This window comes from Petaurus breviceps, unplaced genomic scaffold (assembly GCF_028583685.1).
Source record: "Petaurus breviceps papuanus isolate PSGF00001 unplaced genomic scaffold, PetGlider_PUasm1.0 227, whole genome shotgun sequence".
Classification (NCBI taxonomy): Eukaryota; Metazoa; Chordata; class Mammalia; order Diprotodontia; family Petauridae; genus Petaurus; species Petaurus breviceps.
In genome coordinates this window covers 16,438,835-16,448,695 of record NW_027185896.1, presented here as the reverse complement: position 1 = coordinate 16,448,695, position 9,861 = coordinate 16,438,835, and the positions used below count along the sequence as shown (strand labels likewise).

At 38.4% G+C, this 9,861-nt stretch overlaps 1 long non-coding RNA gene across 1 annotated transcript; it reads left to right on the top strand.

The window, feature by feature from the left end:
- Nucleotides 1–1,166: 1,166 nt before the first annotated feature.
- Nucleotides 1,167–9,012, top strand: LOC138166965 (uncharacterized). Its single transcript, XR_011169787.1, has 2 exons — nt 1,167–1,492; nt 5,855–9,012. It is a non-coding gene; the product is annotated as an uncharacterized lncRNA (long non-coding RNA).
- Nucleotides 9,013–9,861: the final 849 nt, after the last annotated feature.

Genomic DNA, 9,861 nt, shown 5'->3' with positions numbered 1-9,861 from the left:
AGAGCCCCTCTTACAATACAATTGATAGACTGTATTGAAAGGCTTGCTGCTGTCACCCAAGAAACTGATGATACTGTTTGCCAGGGAGGAATGAAGACAGAGTTTCAGCATTGGAAAGAACCTCATTGGCTTACTAGGCAGTTCTTTCCCCAAAGAAATCCCTACTATATATAATCCAGCTGACAAATGGTTTTTCCAGTTTCTAGTCAAAGACCTCTAGTGAGGAAGAATTACCATCCCATGGGAAGAGTTGGCCAGGCCAGCTGCCCTGGGAGACAGCCACAGGAAAAACAAAGTCCTGCCTGGAATCTCCACTGTGTTCCAGGTGCTCTTTAAACAACCTCTGTGGTTTTTGCCCCTAAGTCAGTGTTAGGTGTTTTCTCCCAATGTGTGATCCAAAGGCCTGCCCTGTCCCACAAGCTTTGGTCAAGTTGTCCTTAACAGTTAAAAAGATTATTAAAAAATGTTCAGTTTTGCATTCTCTCCCTTCCTCCATCCCTTCACCACCACATTGAGAAGGCATGAAATATAACACTCATTATACATATGAAATCATGCAAAATATTTCAGAGACAGTTTTTGAGTTTACCTAGATTTCATCCATTTCTTTTTTTTTTCTTTTTTTAAAGCAATTGGCGTTAAGTAACTTGCTCAGTTATTTTTTATGTGGGGGCTAAGTATCTAAGGCCTGAACCAATGCCAGGTCTCCGGACGCCAGGGCCCGAGCTCTTACTCCCTGTGCCACCTGACCTCCCCTGATCTCATCCATTTCTACAACCCATACTTCCCTCCCCTGCCTTCCCACCCACGCCTGCCTGTCAGTCCCAAAGGGTGCATATCCTTGCTCCAGTGGTGACCAAAAATACACTGATTTCATTTAAGAAATAATTTAATTCCTTTAGAGACTCTGATGCATAGAAAACCAGTGTCTTCTCTCACACCTAATGACTATTAGCTCAGCTGGGCTTAATGGTATGTTTTTAGGTCATCCTAATTTTACAAATAGAATTCAGCCTATATTTCCATACCTGCTCTCTTTTGACTTTGCAAGAACCATAAGAAATCAAATAGCAAGGAATTTAATTAAGGGAGTATAGCTAAGGAACTTACTCAAGAAAATAAACAGCCAACAGAACCCTTCTCAGCCCTTGGGCCCCCACTATCCCTTGATAGTACATGTTATGGGTGTAGCCTTTTCCAGGTATTCATGGCAAGTTACAACTTCCAGGAAAACTCACATAGGAGTGGGGCAATTATCTCTCCTTTGTACCATTTATGGGACAGTGAAAGACTCAGCCATTCTCTTTCACATTTCTGCTCAGTCTGGTCCCAATAGCCAGCCTGAGGATCAGTGGATTACTCCTGGTGTAATCATTTACATTGTAAGACACAGGATCATTACATGATATTGTTAGGAGTCCTGATTTCAGGGATGCCATTATACTTTGTTGGTTTTTTTTTTCACCTTCTCCCTCACCCCCCAAGGCTACAAGTGAGTATAGATATATTACTTTATAAATATAGATATATACATACATGTATACATATATACATGCATATATAGACATATACTTTCTCTAACAAATTAATCTTTGTTTTTATGTTTGTACATATCTTTTTTCCTATTCTCTACTTTACTTCTACCCACTACCTTGCCCTTCTAATACTGAGCCTACACCCTCCAAAGATCTGTTCCTTTTCCTTTCTATTCCCATAAAACTAAACATCCTTCTGTAGTTCCCTATGACCTATTAACCTCCCCTCTAAAGATCTCTCCCTTATCCTCTCCTCCTTCCCTATCCCCTTACTATTTTATTTCTTCTGAATTTTGAAGACATTTATATTTTTCTAGATGTATATATATATATGCACATATAATGGGTGCATATATGTGTATATATATATGTATGTATATTGTTCCCACTTAAATCCATTCCTGCTGGTCTCAGGACACTGTATATTGAAGAGCAAAAGAACTGGGGGTCTGGCCAAAAACATCATTCCCAGCAAAATTAAGCATAATTCTGAATTTTAAAAAAATGACATTTGATCAACTGTCAGACTTTAAATAGTTCCAAGACCAGGAGTCCTTTAGTGTCTCTACTGTTAGGTCTTGTGTGATTCTAATTGTGACTCCACCATTTACACTGATGGTTTTCTGTTGTTTTTAATATTCTATCCTTGAGCTGGGGTTTTTTAAAATTTAATTATAATATTCCCATGAGTTTTCCTCATAAGACACCTTTTATGTGATGTTTGAAGGATTTTTTCTATTCCTACTTTCTCCCCTCGTTCAAATGCTTCAGAACAATTTTCTTTAATTGTTTCTTATATTATTACATCAAGATCCTTTTTTGATTCAATCTAATTCCTCCGTATAGATTCTTCCCCTTGCACATCATTTGTATAAAATATTTCTTTCATAAATGGTTTTACTTTTTGAAGTCATAGCATACTCATGTCTACCCAAACCTGTCTCAGGGACTACCCAATTATTAATGGCAATCTTAGACATATATACATATACATACACATACACACATACAGATATACATACACACACACGTAAATGCCAGTCCTTTGACTCTTTCGATGCTCTTCCACAGTACCACATGGCAGAGTGTTATAGTAAGACCTATATGGCAGGAAAATTAATTAGGTAGCATATAGAAGATGAATTGAAGGGGTTAGAATCTGAAAGTTGGACCAATAGTTAAAGGCTTTACAGACAGGCCAGGTGAGAAATAATGAGGACCTGAACCTGGAAGAGAGCCTTCTAAATAGAGAGAGGAAGATGGAGGGGGTGGATTGTGTAGAGACAGAATCTAGAGGACTTGGCAATTGATAGCATGAGACAGGCGAGGGAAAAGAGATTGTCAAAGATGCTTCTGAGATTTGAAGCAAAGCAGACAACCACTGAAAGGGGAAAAAACTGTGGTATGTAGATGCATGGAATGTTATTGGCTCATAAGAAGAAATATAGAGAATTTAGAAAAACTTCGCAAGGCCTGTATGCACTGATGCAGAACAAAGTAAACAGAACCAGGAGAACAACTTACACAATGACCAACATAATGTAAAGGAAAGCAACAATGGAATGTACCATAGTGCTGATCAGGTCAGCAGCCAATCACCTATAGAGAACTGGTGATGAAGCTTCCAACTCAGCTCTTGGCAGAAGAGGGGTGATGGACTAAGATGCAGAGTAAGGCATATGGTGTCAGACATTTTGCTGATTTATTAGCCTTAATAAGTTTTAACTTTCAAATAAGTTAGCTTGTTAGTTTGTTTGGTTTCCCTATGCTTTTCTTTAAGGGAAGGCTTTATGGAGGACAGAAGAGTCATTGGGAAGTGACTACAATGGGGAAAAGATCATCAATAAGACATTTATTAAAAACATAGCTTGTTTTGAACCTGAGTGACAGGGAGAATTATGGCTAATAATAAGTATTAATAAAATGATTAATGAACACACTAATAAAATTTAATATTAACAATTAGAATAGCAAATCAAAAAAGCTGAACACTTAGGCAAGTTGACCAGTCCCTAGTCTCAAATCATTTCTTTACTCATCATTACCTCTTAGCCAGGTGGGAATGAGAGAGGTGAAGATTGCTATAGGGAGTTACAGCAGGATAGAAATTTAGTCATGAACTCATTAAGAAAGAACAGGAAAACTTTAGAAACTAGCTTCCTTTCTGGGAGGGGGATGGTGGGAATGTTGAAATGATTGTCATCAAAACATGACTTCAGAACCTAGACCCCAGCAATCCAAAGCCCTGTTTAATATTATGCAATAAATACACTACAATAAGCATTTGAGCAGCAATGGTGTGCAGAGCAGACACAGACTTTAGCTAAGACAGCTCCTGCCCTAATGGAGTACACACAGTATGGTAGCGGTGGGGAAGGGAGAGAAGAATACACAAGCAGAGCTAAGTATGACATACATAACACGTGCAGTGGAGGCTCTGTTGGTACAATGAACACTTTGGCAGATTCTCCCATGAAGGAAGGGCTTTGTGCATGATTGTGGCAACGTCAAATACAGCTTTTCTGGGGACCAGCCTAATTCAGTAAGGAGAGGTTGAGGACCAGAAGGTCAGCTGCTTGATAATGAGTTTTTGGCCATGGAAACCAAAGAAACAAAGAAAAATTACAAAATGGCCCTTAATCCTGTGCCTGTACTGCTCTGCTTCTTCAGAGATGGTAGCAGAAAATGGCACAGAGGGTGGCCAAAAGCATAGCTGTTTATGTCTTCTATAAATATTAACTTCGCTTAATTCTAAACATGAGATTCCTGAACCTTCAACCAATGAGTGGACATAATGCAGCAAGAAACAATGAGGATTAATCTTGACATTCTTGTTACAAATGAAAAGAAGAAATCGCTTAAACCATTATGGGAAAGAATTTGGGAATTGTTTATAGCCTTTGCCCCAGACATCCCTTGGGCAATATAACTCAAGCAAGTCAAAGACAGAAACAAAGTTCTCTCAATACAAAAATATTCATGACTTATTCCTTTAGGTGGTAGCAAAGACTAGAAACAAAGTGGGTGCTTTGCTTCTAATCTCAGAATCATCTTTGAGGGTTTCCTTTCCCTCACCTGCCACATAAAGGTCTTTTTCCTCTTTTGAAAAAGTCTCTTTGGGCTATATGGATAGTAGTGGTATTGCTGGGTCAAGGATATTATACTTCCATGATTTTTATGTAGAGCACAGTTTTGATTTGCTTTCCAGATTGACAGGACCAATTCACAGGTCCACCAACAGTGCCTCATTTTCTCTGTCTTTTCATATTCCCTCTAACAACTGTCATTTTCTATTTTTTGTTATCTTTGTCAAACCAATGACCAGGAGGTAGAACTTCAGAGTTATCTTAATTTGGCCTTCTCATATTCTTAGTTAGTTTGGCAGGTTTTTTGGTAGTTATTGATAGACACCTTAAGAGTCAGGAGTGGAGCCAAGGGAGATATCTAGGGCATAAAGCCTTGGCAAAAAGGGGTGAGGACTTGTACTATGGAAGGAATAGAACAGAAAAAAGAAGGTGACTTTGAGAGATGTTGCAGAGGTTGAATCAACACATCCTGAAAACAGATATCTTAGCAACAGTAATAGCATCAAATTCTTCACCATTTTAAGCTATGTTCTTTGGAACAACATCTATGTGAGGAAGACTGCACAATTAGTAGGACCTTTGTTTGAAAAATGAGAAAACAGGCTCAGTAAGCAAAGTCACTTACTCATAGGTACACACCTAGAAAGTACCTGAGGCAGCATTCAAAGTCATATTCCTTTTTTTTTTTTTGGATCTTGTACTCCTTTCACCACATCACTCCTGCTGTGTGTCCAGGGCTGATGTCTGTAAGGGCAAGCAAATTAGGATGTTTTGGTTTTTTTTTCTGGATTGAGTTTTAGCCAATCAAGTGCCTTTGACTGAGTCTTCCCTTTGATTGAATCAAGAGTCTTAGATTGGAAACAGAACATATTGTATTGCTTGGAGGGAGAGGACAGAGTACAGAGAGGATTAGATCTGAGAGAGAGAAGTCAGTGTGAGTGGGTTAAGGGAACATGCTTGTGGGGAGGTCTAACAGAGAGAATGTTTGTCATGTTGGTGTTTTGTCTGTTGATCTTTGTTAATTTCTCAGACAGAAGCCCTGTCTATTGGTCTGTTAGTTTCTCAGACAGAAGTCCTGTCTGTTAGTCTTACTGAACAAATTAAGTGGAGATCCACCCACAGGAAGGAGGCTTAGCTCTTTTTTTTAAGAGCTGTTAAAGTGAATAATTGAGATAATGGTGCTGGTAATGTCTATAAATATTGTTGTAACCCTGTTAAGCTTTGTTTTCCTAGAAACATAAGCTGTGGGCAGGAACCCCTGCTGTCTGCTGTCAGGCAGGAACTTGGAGTAGAACAGTCCCCATGAGCTGAGATATGGAGCTGGAGTGGAGAGGAAGACCCATGGAGTTTGGAAGCTAGCCTCCAGTCAAGATGAGAGAAGACTTTACTGGGAGACTATGTCTTGACTGAGGAGATTGTGACTTATTGTGACCTAGGGGTAGATGGTGTTTGCATTTTCTGCTACTCCTTAAGGATGCTATGTTGTGCTAAGGAAGACCCTGGCCTGGGACCTCCTCCTTTTGTAAACAAGTATTTTGGGGAATGTTACTTACTGAATGCAATGATATATCTATATGTCATGTGATATACTAAATATTATGATATATATGTATATAAATATATGTATACACACATATACATATAATATGTTTTGCTTAAGGATGTTGCTGTGGATGTTATGCTTTATTGAACAATGTCTAGTTTATTGCTGAAAAAATAGAGAGATAATTATACTATATGATTAGACCCTTAAAATTATTCACAGCAGCAGCCCTCAGATGAGCTGCCATGATTGGTTACACTATCTCTCTTTGTTAAGGGTGCCAGGTGATACGCTAATGTCCAGAGTCAACTTCCCTTTCTACCCCCATCCCTCATTCCCTAATCCCTTCAGATGGGTACAACTAGCTTGTCAATCAGACTGGAACAAAAATACTAGGAAAGATCCTCCTGAAACCAGTGATACAGAATAGTGGAATAGATTTTTTTTCTTCTTCCCTATCTAGTTTTCCCTTTCCACTCTTATTTCTCCTCCCCTAGCTTAAGCCCTCATCACTTCACCTCTGGACAACTGCAATAGCCCCCAATAGTTTCCCTCTTCTAATTCATCAGCACACACAGTGAAGATTCCAACCTAGGCTTTACACTTCCTGGGTTAGCAGCTGTGCCTTGGAACACATTCAGTAAAATATTGCTGCTGACTTGGACCTTCATCCTCTACTAAATTCTATGTCAAATTCACCTCTAATCCCAGGCTCAGGATAGAGCACCCTAAACCTCTTGCTCGCTTGATGGGCACCTGAGTTCAGAGATGTGCCACCTCCAAATCCCTAGTTACCTTTTTGCCACTGCCACCATCCCTGAGTGCTCAGGCACTCAACATTTACTAGGTGTCTGGGGTGTGTGAAACATTGGCTAGGCACTGGGGAAGATACAAAACCGAGATATAACTTTCTTCATGGAATTTCTTGGAGCTCAGCTTAGCAATTGCAGCAAAGCTTTTAACACAGGTTGCTATAATACTCAATATTTCATGGTCAGTCCAAAACAACATTGATGAACATGACTGACACATAGTGGAGTTTCCCTATTTTTCTCTTTGGATCAGATCTGTTTTAGCCTTAACTTTATCAAAGATCATGATTATCACCCCTGTTCCTTTTCCCCTACAAAATTCTACTCCTACTCTTTATTCTATGTTTGTGTGTATCTCCTATTTCATATCTCTCCTGACTCCTCTACTTTACTTCTACCTGCTAGCTTGCCCTCCTAATACTTAACCTAGCTCCCCTCCAAGTATCCCTCCCTTTTCCTCCCATTCGCATTAATCTAAACACCCTAATATAGACCCCTTGTCCTGTTCTCTCACCTTCCCCTCCAAAAATGCTTCCCTTATCCTCTTCCCCATCCCCTTAGACTTTTATTTTTTTTTCTGAATTTAGAAGACTTTTATACCCTTCTAGATATATATATATATATAGATAGATATATATATGTATTTTTTCCTCTTAAATTCATTCCCAATGAAAGTAGATTTCCAGAACTACCAGTGCTTCCCTAATTCCTCTGTGTCATTTCTTCCTCTTTACCTCATTTCTATAAGATAATTACTCTTTTTACCTGTTCCTAGATGGCTGTACTGTTTAAAATCATAACATACTCATATCTAGCCCAATCTTTCTTACAAACTACACAATTTCTAAAAATATCCATAGACATACGTTTCACATTTCCTCAGATAAAAGGCAAACAATCTGTCCTTATTGAGTCCCTTGTATTTAGTCTTTAATATGTACCTCACATTTCCTTTGGTTCTTGTATATCACATCTTCTATTATGTTCAGGTTGGTTGTTTCTAAACAAAACCCTCAAAGTCTGACAATTCATGAAAAGTCCATTTTTTTCCATTCAGGATTATGCTTAACTTTGCTGGGTATGATATTTTTGACCCCAACCTCAGTTCTTTTGCTCTTTGATATATGGTGTTCCAAGACCTGTGGTCTTTTAGTGTAGCCACTGCTAGGTTTTGTGTGATTCTAATTGTGGCTCCACCATATTTAAATTGTGTTTTTTTTTCCCTTGGAGCTCCTAATACTTTATCCTTGAGCTGGGGGTTTCAGAAGCTGACTATGATACTCCTGGAGGTTTTCCTTGTAGGATCCCTTTCAGGTGGTGATTGGTAGATTGTTTCTATTTCTACTTTCCCCTCTTGTTCTAATGCTTCAGAACAATTTCCTTTAATTGTTTCTTGTATCATTGTATCAAGATTGTATTTTTGATTGTAGCTTTCAGGTATTCTGATTATTCTTATGTTTTCTCTTCTTGATCTGTTCTTTAGGCCAGTTGTTTTTCTTTCTTTCTTTCTTTCTTTTTTTTTTTTTGCTTTTTTGGAGGGGAGAAGGGAGGGCAATTGGGGTTAAGTGACTTGTCTAAAGTCACATGGCTAGTAAGTGTTAAGTGTCTGAGGCCAGATTTGAACTCAGGTTCTCCTGATTCCAGGGCTGGTGCTCTATTCACGGTGCCACCTAGCCACCCCTGTATTTCTTAGGAGATTTTTCACATTCTTTTCTATTTGTCCATTCTTCGTATTTTATTTTATTATTTCTTAGAGTCTTATAACTCTCTGGTTTCCCCTTGCCCAATTCTAATTTTGAAGGAGTCATTTTCTTCCTTAAGATTCTGAATCTCCTTTTCTAATTAGTTGATTTTCTTTTCATAATCTTCTTGGTTTTTTTGAATTGTTCTGCTTTAAAAAAATTTTTTCCTTTCTCTCTTTTGATTTGTAAAGTCTTTTATGAATTCTTTTGGGGTAGGTGGCTCTGATGTTACTCTTTGTTTTCTATGAGAACTATTATATTTTACACATAAATCAATAAAAGTATATGAATGCATATATGTATCATCTGCAGGTAAACATATAAGAATGCATACATATAAAATGTTTACATGCTTACCTGTGAAGATTTGTTACAGATTTAGCATATGTGCACAACGGTTTCTAAATGCAGCTATCTCTGAAATATTGCCCACCCATCAAAGAGTGACTTTGATTCCTGCCTAGAGGAGCAAAGGAGAGGGAGTCATGAGGATGAAGGCTTTGCTCTCTTTAGAGAGGGGTACTATCCTAGAGTCACACTTCATCTGTCCTCATGTCCCTCCAAATAATGCTTAGCTGGAGTAATATTTTTTTTTCTTAAGTTCAAGTCACCTATTAAAGAGGAAGTCCTTTCCCAAGCTTATTTCCAAAGGCTTCATTCCATGCCCACCAAATTCTAGTTACACAAAGACCATCACAAATAATGAATATCAAGTAAGTTCTTTTATCCAATCAGAGAGCAAACAGAAATCAGAGTAGTGATACAGGTTAGAATATACAAGACAATACACAGATTAAATGAGCTCTCCCACAGGGAATAAGATATTTTAGCTCAACCAAGAGAGAGTAGATGAAAAAAAAAAAAGGCAGAGGCTAAGGCCTTTGGAAGATATTCCCAGATCCAGATACATAGACAATCACAAAACTCCTTCAAATCACATGACTCAGCACTGAGTCCATAAACAATAAAAGTCCATAACAATAAACAATGTCTACACACCTCCATAGGTTGTCTAAGGCATTGGCATTACAAGTCATCACAAATCTCTAGGAAATACATTCCCCATCACTTTCAACAAGGAGAGACACCTTCTGACGTGTTTTTCCTCATGGGTCACTTCCTGTTGCTCATATATATGTTTTG